The sequence below is a fragment of the Magnolia sinica genome, chromosome 2 (genome assembly GCF_029962835.1).
Source record: "Magnolia sinica isolate HGM2019 chromosome 2, MsV1, whole genome shotgun sequence".
Classification (NCBI taxonomy): Eukaryota; Viridiplantae; Streptophyta; class Magnoliopsida; order Magnoliales; family Magnoliaceae; genus Magnolia; species Magnolia sinica.
Window position 1 is genome coordinate 92,760,022 of NC_080574.1, and position 20,919 is coordinate 92,780,940.

Sequence of the window (20,919 nt, forward strand, 5' to 3'; positions counted from 1 at the left end):
TAAGAGCTCCTTGAGTAAATCTACTATCTTTTCAGCAAGAGGGTTTCGGTTCTGATTTTTAAAGTTGACATGGCTGCTTTTAGGTTTTTGAAAGTTTTTGTATTTTTTGAAAAACTTTGATAAGTACTTTTCCCTTTTGAGTTTGAGGACTCTCCTTTCACAAACTTGGGAGGAGTATACTTTTGATTAGGAGTTGCATTCTTATCATAGCCCAATCCGGATCGATCGCCACTTTTTCTTGATCTGGATAATAGTTTTTCTAACTTTGGATCTCCTTGGGCATACCTCCATGTATCCTTTAAACTCAGAAGAGAAGATACTTCATTTTTAAGTATCTCATTTTCAGATTTTAGATTTTCAATCAGTGAGGTTTTGAATTCTAAGTCGCATTTTAATTTTTCAAAACAATCTGAAATTTGAGATTTTTCTAAAACAAGTGATTCAAAACATTCTTTGAGTTTAGAAAACTTTTCTTTTTGAAGTTTAAGTTTGACAGCAATTTCACAACTTTCCTTGTATAGGGCATTGTAAGCATCTTGAAGATCATCTTCATTTTCATAATCATTATTCAAATTTTCTTCGCTAGTTGAATCATCATGATCTGAAAAAGTGAATTTGGCTAGAGTCATAAGTGCTTTAACTTCACTGCCCGACTCAGTTTTAGAATCTTCTGATTCAGAAGAAGCTTCAGAATCAGATGATTCATCCCAAGTAGCAACATTCCCTTTCTTTTTGTTTTGTCCTTTTTAGGACATTTGTTTACTAAGTGCCCATACTCTTGGCAGTTGTAACATTAACTATCTTTCAAAGACTTTTAATTTTTAGATCTAGGCTTAGATCTTTTCTTATCATTTGATTTTTGAAAATCTACCATTTTCTTGCTTTTGAAAATCTTGTAAAATTTCTTCGCTAAAAGAGCCATATGTCTTCAAAATTTTCTAAATCCAAGTTTTCTTGAGAAATACCTTTAGAAGATTTGAGAGCAATGAATTTACTTTTAGTGGCTTTAAAGTTTAACTCATAGGTTTGTAAAGAACCAACTAGTTCTTCTACCCTCATATTATCCGTATCACGAAGTTCCTGAATTGCGGTTACCTTAGAGTTGAACCGTTCAGGAAGTGAGCGTAGTATCTTTGCACACACTTTACTTTTTGGAATTTTATCGCCAAGACCCCACATTGAGTTTACAATGTCATTTAATCTTGTGTAAAAGTCCATAAATATTTCATTTTCCTCCATATGAATTTCTTCAAATTTAGTTGTGAGAAGTTGGACTTTAGATTTTTTAACAATTGCAGTACCCTCGTGTGTCATTTCTAATATATCCCGGCTTGCTTTACAGTATCACAGGATATGATTCTTTTGAACTCATTTGGTGATAGTGCGCAAGTTATTGCATTTAGTGCTTTTGCATTGACACTACTCTCATTTTTCTGAGGAGTGGTCTATGAGAAATATGGTGATACTCTCATTGATTTTGAATCATCAATACCAGTCACTTCAGTGGTAGGTGGGTTCCATTCAGTCACTGTGGCTTGCCACACACTCTCATCCATTGATTTGAGGAAGATTCTCATCCTGGCTTTCCCATAGGCATAATTGGAGCCATCAAAGGGTGGAGGCCTAGTGACTGATAGGCTATCAAAATTTGACATCTTATATATAGCTTAGATCGTTAGCTCAGGAATTAAATCCAAATAAAAAGTAATAAGAGCGAGCTATTAGACTTTGATACCACTTGAAATGGCCAAGCTATATGTCCTAGAGGGGGGGTGAATAGGACTATGCCAAATTAAAAATAAATACTGCGGAATATGAAACAAAGAATAGATAACACTATACACCAATCACAGTATAGGAATGGAAAGCAACCTAAAATAGAGAAATAGAAACAAAAATTGTTCTAAGGACAACCTTACACCAAAAACCAAAGTTTATGGTAGGACAACCTTATTTCTAGAACAAATAGAGAAACTGAAGCTCAACGTAATAAAGAGATAGCAAAAATATAATGTTGAAATGTAAATCTAAATTATTACAACATTCCCCACTATGCTTAAAATGAGATGATTACAACATTCACATTCCCACATACATTCCACAATTCTGAATGATAAAAGATAGGAAATATAAATCACACATCCACAACACAAAGAATTATAGTGGTTCGCCTGTGTGTTCACCAACTGTTAAACAACAGCCACACAGAATGCTACTCCACTCCTAATATCCTCACACAGGGGATATTAGCGTTCACTATCAAATAGGTTTTCACAGGTTCACCCAAAACCTTCACAATTGTGTCTTTTTCAAAGGGCTTACACAATTCAAAAACCCTCACTTCTGAGTTTTCTGGCTCTCCTCAGATAACCAACAACTTTGAGATTTTTCTGGCTTAACCTCAAATAAAATCAAAACAATGTAAATTACACAAATTGTAAAATACCTGATTTTCTCCTTCGTTGTAGCAGCCCAGAAGAACCAAGTCGGAGTAGAGATTTGAATGTCAAAGTTCAATGTCCAATACTCACTTTATAATGGTTCTAGGTTCTAATAGATTTTAAATTAAAACAAAAGGGCTAGCTCTAATTGATTTTGATTCCAGAAAAAGGAAAACAACAATTCCTCTTTTCAGATTAGATTGGAATGCAAGAAACAAAATCAATTAAGAAAGCTAAAGAAAGAGAATATTAAATATGCACACTTAGCTTAAATGGAGCACCGACTTATCTCTCAGAAGACCGAATTAAATTAACTTAAATTGCTTGTTTTATTCTGAGATTCGTACTCTATTTATAGGTGAGAAAATCACACCTTCGACTAGTCTAAGGACCTCTACGATTGATCGTAGAACCAACAAATATTTGAAAAATTCGGGCACGATAAGATTTGGCAGTTTTACGACTGGTCGTAGGTCTCCTTCGATCGGTCGTAGGATCCTTTCGACGGATCCTAGGTGGCCTAATTTCAACATCGTTCTTTGAGTCATAGGTCTATGATCGGTCGAAGATGCGATTGACACCGTTCTCGCAACTAGTCAAACAAATCCCGGACTAGTCGAAGCTTAACAGAAAATTTCTGATTTTTGTAACAAACTTACGACTGATCCAGGAATTTCTTAGACAGGTTGAAGCAGTGCTAGGACTAGTCGAACAAAGTCCAGGACTAGTCTTAGAATAGACCAAACTCACTTATATAAAACATATGAACTATGTATCCAAAATAGCCTACTCTAAAGGTCAACCTAAGGTCAGTCATACCTCAATAGTGAAGGACATTGAAACTTTAGAGACGAGTGACCTTTAAAAGTAATGGAGCTTGAAGTCTTGCTGTCGTTTAAACATGAGAGCTTTTTGAGATCTTGAGATTGAACTTGAAAGCTTCTTGAGATCTTGAGGTTGAACTTGAAAGCTTCTTGAATCTAGTCGAATAATCTCACTTTCTCTAGTCTTGACTTATGAATAGTGCTTGTTAATCAAAGTTGATCTTGAGTGGAGCTTTGTTGTTCATACATGCAAGCTTCATAACAGATAGTGCCAAACCATCCGTATATGGCAAATGGGGCCCACTGATTAGGGTTAACCCACGAGAGAATGATGAGGAAGGGCCTCACAGGGCCTAAGGGAAGGTCACAATGTGGGTGTCTAACCATCATTGCTCATCAATGTGGACCTTTAACCAGCATTGCTTCCAAGGAATGACGCTCATAGGGTTAATCATATAATGGGTCCACGGTCTCAGACAAGGGTCTAATACACATTATTATGGGCCTCGCTTATGGGGCATATATGCATCACATTGGGCCTTACTCATGGACCAATGTATATAACATTAGGCCATATCAACGGGTCGAATCAAATAGGTCGGTACAAATGCGTCAAATCAATTGGGCCGAGTCAATGGGCTGAATCAAATGGGCCAAGTCAATTAAGTCGATCAAATGGGCCAAGTCAATTAAGTCGATCAAATGGGCCAAATCAAATGGGCCAAGTCAATTGGGTCGATCAAATGGGTTGATACAAATGGGTCAATACAAATGGGCCCACCATAGTATTTATTTCCCATCTACTCTGTTTCAAGGTCATAAAGACTTGGACAGGGGGGAGAAACAAATATCATATTGATCCAAAACTTCTGTGACCCAAAAATGGGGTTTCAATGGTAGACGTTCAACACCACTGTTTTCTGCAGCGTGGTCCACTTGATAACTAGATCTGTCTCATTTCTGGTCTCAAGCTTGAGACGAGCTAGCCAAATGGATGGACGACTGGATGTAGTACATCCATCATACGGTGGGTCCCACCCATCCAGCATACTGGACGGGTGTGGCATAACCCATACGGCACGGTGGCCCCACATAGTGGATGGACGGTAGGGATACAACTCATGCATCAGGGTGGGAATCCACCGTCCCAACCAGGGACGGTGTGGATGAAACCATACATCACGGTGAGTCCTGGACGGTGAGGACACTCCCCACGTCAGCAGCAGCTAATGTTAAAAGCAGCTGCTGTCTAGCTGCTAAAGATACGGTGGGTCCCACGTGAGAGTGGCCCACCAAAAATGTAAATATCATATTATATTATATAATATATTATATATATATATATAAATATAATATAATATATTATACTATTATTACATGACCATAAAGCTCCTAGACCATTGTAAAAGGTGGTCCCACGTGGGGCCCACAAATATATATGATATATATTATATTATATTATATATATATATATGTATGTATGTATGTATGTATGTATATAAAGATATATATTATAATATATATAATAATAGGCCACAGCATCCAGAGAGTCTGGATGCTGGGTGGATGTTAGCGTTTTTACGTCCACCAGAGTGAGTCCAAATGGTGTGGCCCACCGATCTAGATAGCTGATATTTGTGCCTGGACAGTGCACATGTAACATACATATATGGTGGGGTCCACACCAGTGGGCCACTCCATTGATCAAGCTGATGTTTATGTCTTACCTCCAATCACACTCGTCCAAATGGACTGCCAGGTGGGCCCACTTGGTGGACGGCATGGGTGAAATACTCACTTCATAGTGGGCCACACACACACCTTCCATACAAGAGAGAGAGAGAGAGAGAAATGGTGAGGTGGAGGGACCCCGCCACTATGGGCCCCTCTCTTATACAATGCATGTATCAACGGGTCCCACAATAAGTGGGCCTTAAATTAAAAAAAGTAAAAAAGTGGGTCCAAGATCACCCACCGTCTTCTTCTTTCTCAGCTCCTAGGAAAGGTAGTCTCCTTGGCTTTGATCTTAACGGAAGATGATGAAGTTTTGTTGGTTGAGATGGGAGATGAGAGAGTAGGAAGTGGGCTACACTAAATCTTTTCCATGAGAGCTTGGGAAGTTCATACGTTGGGGCTTGGGTTACTTGGGAGTGAAGAGAGATATGAGAGGGAGAGAGAAGTGATCGGTGAAAAGGGATGGGATGGGTGATAGGTGTAAGGAAGGGATGGGTGGAGAGAGAGAGTTGACTCTAAAATGTATTGAACGATGTGATCAACATTAACTGATCATTTAATAATAATACTCCGAGAGTGAAAATCAGAATGGGAAGAGGAACCGGAATGTGGTCTATGAATGAATGGTCCGCACAAATCCCATATATTCTCTGGATCATCCTTTGGCGCGCGAATGGTCCGCACAACCTGAGGAGCGGAGAGGGAAGAGGAACTAGAATGAGATTTACGAATGGTGCGCTTACTTCAATATTCCATGGAAGAAAATGATCAAAATTAGACAAATTAGGTGACGGGTTTGAATAGATCAGGTTTTTGGAGAAAACCCACGAAAATGAAAGTTATAGATTCAAAGAAATTGCAAGATTCACAAATAAAGCACAACTAAGAACTTAAATATAGAAGGAAATAACAAATAAACCACTTACAAGGAAGCTAAGGTGATGGGTTGGCTGAGGGAAGCACCAGCTAACTGAGGAAGAAGAAGTGAAAATGAGGGGTTTTGGGAATTTTTCGCCCTTTTAACCCATTCCAAGTGCAATTCTGCTAGCCCGAGCATGTGCTCGGCTGGACGAATTTGTTGGTCAGCAATGGGCTAGCCAAATAACCCTTTTTTTTTTTTTGCAAAATTTCAATATTTCTTATATGTAAATAAAAATGAGAATAATAGAAAATAATTGTAATAAACAAAGATTAATTAAAGACAACATAATTAATTATTACAACATAATCCAATGCCATTTTTTAAATTAGAGAATCTAACATTGTTTAGGGGTTTTGTTAGAATATCTGCAAGTTGTTTCTCAGCGTGAATGTATTCAATCATAACAGCCTTGTCTTCAACTAATTCTCGAATATAATAATATCATATGTCGATGTGTTTTGTGCAAGAATGTTGAATAGAATTTTTAGAAATGTTTATTGCACTGCTATTATCACACTATAGATTCATAGTGTCCTGATCAATACCATAGTCTGCTAACATGCGTTTCATCCACATAAGTTGCATGCAAGCATTACCTGCCACAATATATTCAGCTTCTGCGGTCGATAATAACACTGAATTTTGCTTCTTGCTCATCTAAGAAACAAGGCAGTTTCTAATATAAAAACATCCACTACTTGTGGATTTTCTGTCAGTAATATTACCTGCCTAGTCAGCATCAGTGTATCCAGCAATTTGTAAAGATGTATCATGTGGATACCATAATCCTAAGTTAGCAGCACTTGCAACATATTTGATAATTCTTTTAATAGCAGATAAATGAGATTCTTAAGGGTTAGATTTATATCTAGTACATATGCCTACATTGAAGGACATAGCAGGTCAGTTGGCAGTTAAATACAATAGACTACCAATCATGCTATAGTAAAGACGAGGGTCAACATTTTTACCTAAATAATCTTTAAATAGTTTGAGTGTTATACTCATGGGTATCTGAAAGTTTTTACCATTCTCAAAATCAAATCTTTTTACTAGATTCATAGCATATTTGGTTTGATAGATAAATATCCCATCTTTGAGTTGTTTCACTTAAAGACCAAGGAAATAATTTAGCTCACCAACCATACTCATTTCAAATTCTAATTTCATTGAATCTGTAAACTTAGAGGAGAGGTCAGTACATGTTGATCCATAAATAACATCATCTACATATATTTGTACAATCAACATATCTTCATTACATTTCTTGATAAATAATGTTTTATCAATAGTCCCCATTTTAAAATTTTTACTAAGTAGAAATTTAGTCAGTTTTTCATACCATGCTCTTGGGGCTTGTTTTAAACCATACAAAGCCTTTTTAAGACGGTATACATTATTAGGAAGTTTGAGATCTTTAAAGCCCTTAGGTTGTTTAACATACACTTCCCCGTTTAAGTCACCATTAAAAAAACACTTTTAACATTCATTTGGTATATTTTGAAAATTTTATAGCATGCAATGGAAATAAATAATCTGATAGATTCAAGACGAGCAACTAGTGAAAAGGTTTAATCTAAATCAATCCTTTCAATTTGAGTGTAACCTTGCACAACCAATCGTGCCTTATTTCTTATAATATTTCCTAGTTCATCAGTTTTATTTTTGAAAATCCATTTAGTTCCAATAACATGTTTGTCAGAAGGTCTAGGAACCAAGCCCACAACTCCTAGCCTGGGTATCGCATCGGTGCACAAGACATGGCGTTAGAACCGTGGCAATGGTGCGGTCGTGATGGTACAAGTTTTGAGTCGAGCCAACTCAGATCTACAAGATGTGACTCAAGGTCTAGGGTTATCAAAATTTGAAAGGGAGGATCACGGGAGTCTAAGAAAAGGTATTGACTAGGATACGGGTCTTACAGATGATGGTTCAGATTGATTAATAGTAGTAATTTCATCATCTTGATCAAGTTTGGGTGTGATAGTTTGATCATCGATAACAACATTTATGGATTCTTGTATCACCCCAGTTCTTTTATTTAGGACATGATATGCTATGTTGTTTAGAGTGTATCCTAAAAATATACCCTCATCACTTTTCACTTCAAAATTTTCCTGATGTTTCTGATCTCGTAAAATGAAGCATTTACTTCCGAAAGTATGAAAATATTTCACAAAAGGTTTTTTATTAAACCAAAGTTCATAAGTTGTTTTATTTTTACCTGCTCTTATATAAACTCGATTAATAATATAGCAAGCTATATTACCTGCTTCAGCACATAGATTTTTAGCTAATTTCAGGCTGTTAAGCATAACGCTCGCCATATCTTGTAAAAATCTGTTTTTCCTCTCAGCAACTCCATTTTGCTGAGGAGTTTTAAGGGCAGAAAATTCATGTAAATATTCCATGGGCATTACAGTACTTCTCAAAATTGTTATTTTCAAAATCAGTGTCATGGTCACTTCTTATTCTAATTACAGAAAGTTCTTTTTCAGCTTGGATGCATTTAATTAACTTTTTAACTTCATCAAAAGCATCTAACTTTTAACTTAAGAAGGCTACCCATGAATACTTAGTGTAGTCATCTACTACAACTAGAAAGTATTTCTTTTCGCCTCTACTCTCCATTCAAGTTGGTCCAACTAAGTCCATATGGAGTAGTTCAAGAGGTCTTGTAATGGCTAAGGAGTTCACCTTTTTGTGACTACTCCTAATTTGTTTGCCTATTTAACAGGCACCACATACTTTATTTTCTATCATTTTCAATTTGGGTAGACCACATAGATGATCTCTTTTAGTCAATTTGTATAAGTCTCTGTAGTTTACATGTCCAAGACGTTAATGCCAAAGTTTAGTTTCTTCTGTTTGGACCAAGTAACAAGAATGATTTATAGAGCAAGAGTCATCAATGATATAGCAATTTTCAGAGGTTCTTCGACCATTTAATATTATATGACCTTAATTGTTAATTATCTTACATCTGTGATTTGAAAATTTTACACTATGATTGTTATCACAGATTTGAGATATGCTCAGCAAATTATGTTTTAATCCTTCAACATATAGAACATTCAATAGGTTGATTTGGAAGTTGTTGGATGTGGATTGGATGATTTTGTAGTTGTTACCATCTCCAAAGGTAATTGAGCCACCATCGATTTGATCAATATCTGATAGAATCGCCTTATCACCTGTCATATGTCTAGAACATCCACTATCCAGGTACTATCTTAAATGGCTACTTGCTTTGAAAGCTGTGTGGATGACCAGACTTTTAACCTTTGGAACCCATTTCATTATAGTTTTGGGTTTAGGAGGATCTCTTACTATTCAGTTTGGAAGTAAGAGTTTTTCTTATTTCTACTTACTCGTTATTTATAGAGTTGGATTTCAAGAGATTGTTGAGGGTCAAATATTGCATATTGGACCCCATTTATTACTTGGTTTTATGAACATGATAATACTTAATGTCCTATTTTAATCATGTTTGTGTTGCAAAGTGAATTTAAGAGCTTGGATTGAAAAGGGTAGTAAAAGCATGGATTTAACGCTCAAAAATCATAAAGCCAAAGGTTGGATCTTAACAGATCAAAAATGAAGAATTCGCATGCCAAATATCCAAGAAAACCAAGTGAGGAATGAAGAGAATTGAAGACTTGAAGTGAAGAAAATGGACCCTAAAAATCTGCCTGCTTCGACTAGTCCTGACGCCTTCTTGACTAGTCCTGGTTTCTCTTTGACTAGTCGTGGCTTCGCCTCGACCAGTCAAAGAATCCTAGACTCGAACTCTAGCAAAATGAACTTCTAAATTCCCGTCACCCTCGACCAGTCGAAGGTTGTCCTCAACCAGTCGAAGGTTACGCAGAAATTACACGGATTACGTAAATTTGAGATAGTTTTCTAAAATTTTCAACTCGGTGCGAAAGTTGAAGTTGCAAAACTATAAATAGGAGTCCTTAAGATGTTCCTAGGCATCTTCTAGGGTTTGAGGAGCAGAGCAAAAGTGTGGAGAAGCCGTCGCCATGATTTTTTATTCCTTTTCCTTATTTTTTTTATGCTTTTCTTAAGAGATTTTAGTTCAATCATGTCTATGGTTGGTTAAACCTCTTAGCTAGGGCTAAGAGGTGAAGCTTGTAGCATGATTGGGATGTTTGCTTTGTTTTGATTCATGTTTTGTTGAACTCTCTTGAATTCTAGTTTGATTATAAGGAATATTTTTAGTTTTTAATGGTTTGTTGTGACAAATTACAATAGATCTGCGGTAGCTTTAAATATCTTCTTTTTCTGAATTGAGATTGAGTAATTAGTAATTCCCGTTATTCACCATCGTCCCTTGGGCATGGTAGGATGATGGAATCCTTCCTAACCTTCACAATTCTCTTATGATTGGTTGTGAGATTGGTAAATCCTGTTGTTTGCCTTGTCTCCTAGGCATGGTTAGGTGATGGAATCACTTCCAAATCCTCACTACTCTCATCCATTGATGATTAGAACCATAAGAAGTTTAGAGATCTAACAAATCTCTTCTTACCAATTGGATAGGATAGGAATCCGATTCCATTATGTCCTTGAATCAAGCAAGGTAGCCTCCCAATTGCTACGAGTGGATCCTTAGTACCCTAATTACCACCTTTAAATTTATAAGTTTCAATACCAACTTTAAATTTATAAGTTTCAATTACCTTATTAGATTCACATCTTCTTCTAGTTCTAGTTCTAGTTACTTTCAGAAGACACACAAGTCAGTCCTTGTGGATTCTAAACCTCGGTCTCATCGAGATTATTACTACATCGTGACCCTACACTTGGGGTTGTGAACAAGTTTTTGGCGCTGTTGTCGGGTACTAACGGTTGTGTTTTTATGAGATTAACTAGTTTTAGAATTAGGTTAAAACTAACTTTTTTAGAAACTTTCCTTTTCTGTTTTCTTAGATCTACTTTCTAATTTTAGTTTAGAAACTTTTTAATTCTAGGATTATTTTTTTTAGAAACTAACTCATCTTTCTATTTCTGTTTTTAGAAACTTTCTAATATTAGAATTTATATTTTTAGAAACTAACTTGTTTTGTTTTGTTTTAAAGGATCTTAATTTAGGAACTTCTAATTTAGTAACTTCTTTCTAATTCCCTCTCTCTTTCTATTTTTAGATTTATATTTCCCTTCTTTCGTTTAGGTTTAGGTTAGAAGCTGAAATTGAGGGTTAGGAGTGTTTCATGCCCAAGTGGGTCTATGACAACACTCGACGTCTTTTGAGTGAAGAAGAATTAGTTGAGGGGTTATCTATCTATCACAGGATTAGATTCCACTTGTGTAAGACCCGTATCCTAGTCCGTACTATTCCATAGGCTTCTGCGGTCCTTCTGATAGAATTTCGGCAACCCTCCACTTATATCCGATGTTTGCACGTGATCCTAAGTCGAATCCTGCATACCAAAGTCGGCTCGACCCAAAACTTGTACCGTAGAGACCGCGCCGTCGCCGCGGTTCCAACGCCACGACTTGCACACCGATCCGATACCCGGGCTAGAAGAATTTGATGAGGTGATAGCCACTTTATAATTTCTTAACGTGTCTGAGGACACGGTCACGCTAAAACTCTTTCCTTTCTCCTTGAAAGAGAAAGCTAAGACGTGGTTGCACTCACTACGTCCGCGATCTATTGGCACATTGAATGACATGATAGAGTTCATAAAAAAATTCTTTTTATACCATAAGACGAACACCAATAGGAAGTTGATCATGAACTTTGTAACAATCTTCCAATGTTGGGAGCGGTTCCAGGATCTCGTCAATTCATGCCTACAATACGGTTTTGAAACATGGCACATAACAACTTTCTTTTACGATAGACTGACATCTTCCATGCGCCAATTCGTCGAAACGATGTGCAATAGGGAGTTCATGAACAAGAATGTCGATGAAGTGTGGGATTACTTTGACAAACTCACTGAAACCACATAATCATGGGACATCTCCCCAAAATCCAACACCACATCTAAGCCTACTCAAGCAAGGGAGAGAGGTGGGATATACTTTCTGGTTAAAGTGGCCAGCCTCGCAAGGAAGGTCGAGGCCAGGAACTTATGAAGGATAAGGTTAAGGAAGTTGTTTGCGGTATTCGTGCTTGCAACATACATACAATTGAAAATTGTCCAACAATACCGACCTTTCAGAGGTATTGAATGAGCAATCAAATGTTGTGAACAGCTACCAAAGACCTTTCAAAAGACCCATCTCTAACACATACAATCCTAGTTGGAGAAATCATCCAAACCTCAATTGGAGGAATGAACAAACTGCTACTCCTCAAGGAATCCCTAACCAATTCTTGAATCAAGGGAAACCTCAAGAGGATCCGGTCTAGAAACATATTCAAAATCAAAAGCTTATCACTCAGAGTATACTGTAAATCCTTCAAGACCTTTCAAAGGCCATACAAGGGCGTGAGACGAAAAATTCAATTGGGGAAAAATTGATTCTTCCAACCTAACCTTTCCCCAATCCTAAACCGTAATATGAAATAAGTGATCCAAGCTCTTCATATCAAATGGAGCAAGCTAAGTCTATCACCACTCTTAGGAGTGGAAAAACAATTAACAAAACTATTCCAGTTAGGGCTGAAAAGCCTAAGGACCCGGAAGAGGACAACGATGATAGACCTAGCACTACTCTACAAGAATTGGAACTGGAACTTCAAGGCAAGCCGATTGCCCCTTTCCCCCAAAGGTTGGTTGCACCAAAATCTCTCTCTAACTCTTAAGACATTCTAAAGGTGCTGAAACAAGTGAAGGTCAACATCCCTCTACTGGATGCGGTTAAACAAATACCTTCATGTGCCAAATTTCTGAAAGACTTGTGTACGAACAAAAGATGACAAAATATTCAAAAGAAAATCTTTTTAACTGAAAAAGTGAGTGTCATCCTAAAGCAAGATGTGCCATATAAATACAAAGATCTCGGTAGCTTAATCGTCGCTTGTGTAATTGGGAACTACCGGATTGAACACACAGTTCTTGACTTGGGAGTGAGCGTAAATCTGATTCCTTACACGGTTTGCGAACAACTAGGTTTGGTGAATTAAAACCCACTCGAACTACATTACAACTTGCTGATCGCTCGGTTCTTGTACCAAGAGTGAGAATCGAGAATGTGTTGGTCCAAGTTGACAAATTCTATTACTCGGTAGATTTTATCATCTTGGATACTCAACCCATTGTGGACATGAGCACTCAAATTCCCGTCATTCTTAGTCGCCCATTCCTTGCCACTTCAAATGCAATCATTAATTGCAGGAATGGAGTCATGAGTATCTCTTTCAGGAATATGTCATTGGAGTTAAATATATTTTTCAACACAGAAAACATTTAGATGATGAAAAAGATTCCCACGTTATTAACTGATTGGTTTTTTCATGAAAGATAGAGCACTTTTGACCTTATCCTCCGACCCTCTAGAGATGTGCTTGGCCCACTCTCATGATTTAGATGATGATATAATTAGGGAGACGGGTGCCATGCTTGATGATGGGCCGATACTTGAAGTTAACCGGTGGAAGCCACAATTTAAAAAATTTCCCCAAACCAATGTAGTGCCTCTACCGTATAACCTTAAGGCATTGAAGTTTGACCTAAAACCTTTACCCTCGATTTGAAATATGTTTATTTAGGTCAAGATTAGACATACCCGTTAGTGATTTCTTTCCACCTTGAGCAAGAACAGGAGACTATACGCATCTCTACTCTCATTGAGCATAAGGGAGCCCTTGGATGGTTGATTGCAGATCTCGAGGGAATTGACCCTTTGATTTGTACTCACCACATTTATCTTGAGGATAATGTGAAGACCTCATGAAGTCTACAACGTAGACTAAATCCAAACATGAAGGAAGTGGTTAAGGCTGAGGTTCTTAAACTATTGGATGTGGGTATCATATACCCTATATCCGATTGTTAATGTGTGAGTCCAACAAAGGTGATTCCTAAGAAGTCCGGAATCACCATCGTAGCCAATGCCAACAATGAACTCGTACCAACTAGAGTTACTATTAGTGGAGAATGTGCATTGACTATAGGAAGTTGAATATACTATCACGAGGAAGGACCACTTTCATTTGCCCTTCATTGATCAAATTTTGGAAAGACTAGCTGGTCATTCCTATTACTATTTCCTTGACGGATATTCAGGCTACAAGCAGATCAAGATAGCCTTTAAAGATCAAGAAAAGACCACGTTCACACGTCCTTTTAGGACCTTTGCCTACCGAATGATGCTATTTGGATTGTGTAATTCCCCCACCACTTTTCAACGATGTATGATGAGTATTTTTTCTGACATGGTGGGGCAATATCTAGAGGTCTTCATGGACAATTTCTCAGTTTTTAGTCCATCCTTCAGTGAATGCTTAGAAAATTTGAAAAATGTGTTTGAAGCGATGTGAGGAAAAGAACTTGGTACTAAATTGGGAGAAGCGTCACTTCATGGTTCATAAGGGAATTGTCCTTGGACACATTATCTCGTCTAAGAGAATTGAGGTAGCTAAGGCTAAAATTGATCTTATCTCTAACCTACCTCCACCCAAGAACATACGAGATGTGCAATCCTTTCTAGGACACGTTGGGTTTTTAGAGAAGATTCATAAAGGACTTTACTCACCTCTCTCATCCTCTATGAAATCTACTTCAAAAGGATGCACCATACAAGTGGACTGAGCAATGCTAGGAAGCTTTTACTAAGCTCAAGGGCATGTTAACCACTGCACCTATCATGCAACCACCCGGTTGGAGACTTCCTTTTGAACTTATGTGTGACGCGTCTGACTATGCTCTTGGGGTGGTCCTAGGCCAGAGAAAAGACAAGAAGCCATATGTTATACACTACGCAAGTAAAACCCTAAATCCTACCTAAGCGAACTACTCTACTATGGAAAATGAACTCTTAGTCATAGTGTTCACTTTGGACAAATTTAGGTCTTATTTGATCAGATCCAAGATCATCATTTACACAGATTATGCGACGCTCAAGTATCTTCTTTCTAATAATGATACTAAGCCCTGCTTGACAAGATGGATCCTCTTACTCTAAGAATTTGATTTGGAAATAAAATATAAAAAGGAAGTAGAGAACGTGGTGGCTGACCATCTTTTCTGCCTTGATCTCTCTAATTCCCTTGAGACGACACATATAAATGACATGTTCCCTAACCAATAATTGTTTAAAGTCTCCCATTCACCTTGGTTTGCTGATATTGTCAATTATCTTGCCACAGGTTTTATGCTAACACATTGGACTACACTAGATAAGAAAAATTTCTTCGCCAAGGTTCTTAAGTTTTTCTGGGATTATCCATATTTGTTTAAATATTGCCCAGACCAAATCTTAAGGAGATGTGTGCCAGATAATGAACATCAAAGTGTCATCTCCTTCGCCACTCTCAGGCTTGTGGTGGTCACTTTTCTACTAAAAAGACCACAACCAAGATTTTATAGTGTGGCTTTCACTGGCCCACTATATTCAGGGACACTCATGAGTTTTGCAAAGCTTGTGAGAATTGTCAGAAGTTGGGAGCATTGTTCCATCAAAATATGATGCCTTTAAACTCCATTCTCATCATAGAAGCATTTGATTGCTAGGGCATCGATTTCATGGGACCATTCCCCCAATCTTTTGGAATTTTATATATTTTACTCACTGTAGACTATGTCACTAAATGGGTCGAAATGATTCCGTGCCGGAACAATGACCATCAAACGATCATTAAATTCTTAAAAGAGAACATTCTTTCCCTATTTGGAATGCCTCAGGCCATCATTAGTAATGGAGGCTCACATTTTTGTAATATGCCATTTGCAAACTTAATGAAGAAATATGACATCTCCTATAAAGTGAGCACTCCATACCACCCACAAACAAGTGGGCAAGCTAAGATTTTCAATAAGGAGATCAAACACATTTTGGAAAAGACAATTAACCCTGACCGTAAGGATTGATCAATTCGATTGACCGATGCCTTATGGGCTTACCATACCACATTTAAGACCCCTATTGGAATGTCTCCCTTTAGACTTGTCTATGAGAAAGCTTGTCACTTGCCTGTGGAGTTGGAACATAAAGTCTACTGGGTGATCAAAAATCTGAACTTCAATTTAGATAACATTGGCTCGCTACACAAACTTCATTGAATGAACTTGAAGAAATCCGAATGATGCGTACGAGAACGCAAGAATTTACAAGGACAAGATGAATGTCATGCCCCAAACTCGAAGACAAGGCTCACAAAATTTTCGATCAACGAATCCAACGCCAATAGCCTCCGTAGAACCCCATTCTTGGCTCCCGGCGCCCATCCGCCAGGTTCTGATCTTAGGATGCTACGAGGAGGATTTTCAACATTAGTTTGATTTGTAATAAGCATAACCAAAGGCATAACCCACAAACAACAACCAAAAACTCTATCACATTTTCACTATGTTCAAAATAACAAGTACAAAGTGCATAAAGGGAAATACAATGATGATAGACAAAAGCTCCAAAATGATCTGCCACGTGCTTTAGCCTGTGCTGCTGCGATCTAACGTCACCTGCATGTAATGGTCGTGCATAAGCTTATGGAAAGCTTAGAGGGTGGTGAAAGTATGTACGCAAGGTAGTATTACAATTATGCAATATTAGAGAAATACAGAATATGCTAATGAATTCATGAATACTATTGGCTGTATTAAGGCCATACGATGCAAGGCATGAATGATGTCAGGCATACCAAGGCCATGCGATGCAAGATGCAATCTAAGCACACCAGTCATCATCTAAGTCCACATATCAATACAACTCAACTCTAAAATATCACCGGGGTTTAGTACACTCCAAACCAGATTGTCGCCCCATCGCGTGCAACAAGGTGAGTGGAAGAGACCTCACTATCCGCCTGCCAATATTGGGCCCGACTCGTCGATAATGGACTCATTCCTTGAGCTAGTTAAACTCAGCCTAGCTTTGCCGCCTCCACTCGGGTGGGTAAGGCTGCACCCCCTTCCATTCGACCACGACACAGTGGAAAGCGGGGCCTGCTGGTATTCGGCACTCGGCGCTCATGCATCCACTTGGTCTAGATGTTGGAGCAACCTCCTGGTACCATAAGGGTTTAAGGACTTTCACCTAAGGACATCTATAACACCCCATGTAGAACAAGATTTTTGGTATCCAATCCTGCTAACCACGATATGCCCGTGGAGGCTATGGCCACTATATCGCTAGGGCGTACAGTGTACATGTCACATAATGCGAGATGCATGAATCACACAATCCAGTCATACAACAATCATGGGCGTACTGCGCGCTCATGTGGGCATCTTCCCTTACCAGGGAGTCCATAACAATCTGCCTAATGGCATGATGATCAATCACTTACCTCATCACAAGCATGCAGATGATGCGTATGAACATGTATCATGATGCTATGTTGTTATATACTCATAATCAGAATCGATAGTCACATACGGCGAATGGGGCCCACTTATTTGGGTTATTCCACGCAGAGAATGGGCCTAATAAGGCCTAATGGAAGGTCACAATAAGGACATCTAACCATCATTGCCCATCAATGTGGACATCTAACCAACATTGTTCCTAAGGAGTGACCTATATAAAGAATTCATACACAATACAACGGCCACATATACATCATATTGGGCCTCACTCATGGGCCTCACATACATCGCACCAGGCCGATTCGAATGGGCCGAATCAAATGGGCCAATCAAATGGGTTGGTTCAAATGGGCCAACTCAAATGGGCCGATCAAATGGGCCAATTCAAATGGGTAGATCAAATGGGTCGATTCAAATGGGCCAAATCAATGGGCCGAGTGAATGGGCCGAGTCAAATGGACTCGATCGAATGGGCCGATCAAATTGGCTTCATGTATATCAAATTGGCCACACCAATGGGCTAAATGTACATACAGGTCAGGCTCACCCTTATGTATTTGAGATCCGACCTATTCATAAGTTAACATAGAGGTAGATGAAGTGAGAGCAAAATATCAGCTTTAGTGGGAACCACTGTGGCTCCTAAGAAGTTTTAAACGATGGATGTCACTATACCCCATTATTATTGCAAATGGTGGAGTTCACTTGAACTTTGGATCTCACTCATTTATCCCATGCCATAAAATGATCTCCTAAATGGTTGGACGGTTTGGATACAACACATGCGTCATGGTAGGTCTCATAGATAGACGGCGTGGATGAAACAGTGGGTCCACAGGTTTTGCCGTCTGTACAGCAGCTAGTGGTGGGGTCCACATGGCTGATGGTGTGGATTTTATCCACACATGCAAGAAGTCCCACAGAACCATCGACATCAAAGAGAGCAACTAGGTAGCTATTGCTCATGCGTGCGGCCTTAACACGGGCGAGGTGGGTCCCACGTAGGGCACATTCTCATATATATATATAAAACATTATTATATATAATATAACGTATAATATATGATATTATATATTAATATAATATCATATAATATATTAATGTATATACTTATGCCCTGGACGGCCTGGACATACACATACATCATGGTAGCCCATACGTGGGGAGGGTCCCACCGTCCTAGGGACGGTGGACGATTTGGATAAAATACATACAATGTAGTGTGGCCCACCAAGCGATGGATGACGCGGGTGGGTCCCATGGACCCCACCGTCCGTACACACTTCACCGCTAGCCACCCCTAGGGGATTAATGCCAAGACCTCGGTGTTAAAACAAGGTATCTTTCACTCACCTACCATTTGAGCTATGGATCCGGGTCCCACTGTTTTTGGTGGACTACTAGAGAAGCTCTTGGACGTCAAGGATGCAATGTCCGCTCCTGCAATCCCCACAACCTCCATCACCCAGAAGCTTACACGTCACAGAGAGATCCTTTGTGAATTCACTTAATGATGCAATGTGCAGGTTTGCTTTAGGGTTTTGATTTTGTCTCTATCCCACGTTGCTGGGCAACATCAATACAGCAGCCGTCCATTTCCAAAACAGGTGGGTCCCACAGGGGTCCCACACGTACAACACATATATATATATATATTATCATCTCATATAATATAATATATTATAATATATACATACCTTATATATACATATATTATATAATATACATTATCTCCAGCATCCAGCCACTGTCCAGCAAGCTGGACGGTGCTGGACGATTGCACCTACATCATGGTGGTCCCACACAGTGGGCTACTAGAATTAGATCAAGCCGATATTTATATATCTCTTTCATCCGGGCTTGTGTGACCGTCCGTTCATACGGACCCCGAATCGGTATCAAAGTGGCACTCTAGTTGGAAGGCATGGATACAATACACACATCATAGGTGGGCTATTAATTCATATGAAGAGAGAGAGAGAGAGAGAGAGAGAGATAAAGGGACGTGTAGGGGAGGGACCCCCGCCACTATTGGGCCCTTCCTTGAAGAATACATACATCAAGTGGGTCTTACAACAAGTGGACCCTTAAATCATTAAAAAAATCAAGATGTGGGTCTAAGATCACCCATCGTCCACTTCTTCTTGCTCCCTTGCCTTCCTTTGCTCCTTAGCTTTAATCCTAACGGAAGAGATGGAGATTCGATGGTTGAGATGGGAGATAAGAGGGTAGGAAGTGGGCCACACACAGCTCTCATGGAGGCTAGAGAATGTTGGACGTGTGATTTTTCTTTTACTTGGGAATGGGCTTGAGAAATGAGAGAGAGAGAGGGTTGTCAGGATAAAGAGAGAGGGAGGGGTGATGGATGAGTTGAGTGATGGGTGTGTAGGAGCTTTTTGACTTTAGGGGTAGATGGTATAAGAAAGGTATGGGGTGTGTAAGAACTTTTTGACTTTTGGGGTTCCTTGGGGATGGGTGTGAGGTGATGTGTACTTAATATGTACTTGACCATTGATGGGATTGATTGATTAATGGATGTGACATTCGTAGAGATTCTCTTGGGTTTTGCAACGCACGGTGTTTTCGGAACGAACGCGGGCCCACATCTCCTAACACAGGTATCGCCTCAGCGCACGAGACGCGACATCGGAACCGCTGCGACGGCGCAGTCGTTAGAGTATAAGTCTCGGTTTGAGTCGACTCGGGTTGACAGGACTCGGCTTAGGATCAGGTGCAAACGTCGGGTAAAGGTCAAAGGTTGCCGAAATTCAATCGAGAAGACTGCGGAAGCCTACAGAACAGTACGGTTTAAGATACGGGTCTTACAACTCTCCCCACTTAATAGAAATTTCATCCTTAAAATTTACACAATCATCGCAACTAGACATAACGCATGAGGAATAAGAAACATAATCATCATCATATAAAATCAAAGACACCATACAGAATACAACCCATAATCAATCATCAAAGAGATGGGGATAACGCTCACGAATCTCGGCCTCACACTCCCACGAAGCCTCCTCAACGAATGGTGACCCCACCGAACCTTCACTAACGGAATGACCTTGGTCCGGAAGACTGCTCCTTTTGATCAAGGATATGAACCGGTCCTGCTCAATGTAGGAGACGTCCTCACGAACCTCTAACGGCCGCCAATCAATAACAGGAATGATGTCGACCCACATTTCCTCAACATAGAGACATGAAAAACATTGTGGATGCCGGACAACTAAGATAACAAGGCAAGTCGATAGGCCATGGCACCAACGCACCTAGTGATCTCAAAAGGTCCTATGAATCTCGGGGCAAGCTTGCCCTTCACTCCAAATCGAACTACGCCCTTCATAGGTGAGACCTTGAGATATACATGGTCCCCTACAACAAACTCCAAGGGACGACGCCGGCGATCGGTAAAACTCTTTTGTCGGCTCTAAGGTGTGCATCCTCTGCCCGATGATATCGATAACCTCGGATGTTTGCTGCACAAGCTCAGGAGATGCCGCTCTCCAACCTCGATCTAACAACTCGGAGATCTGCACGGTTCGCCATATAATGCCTCAAAAGAAAC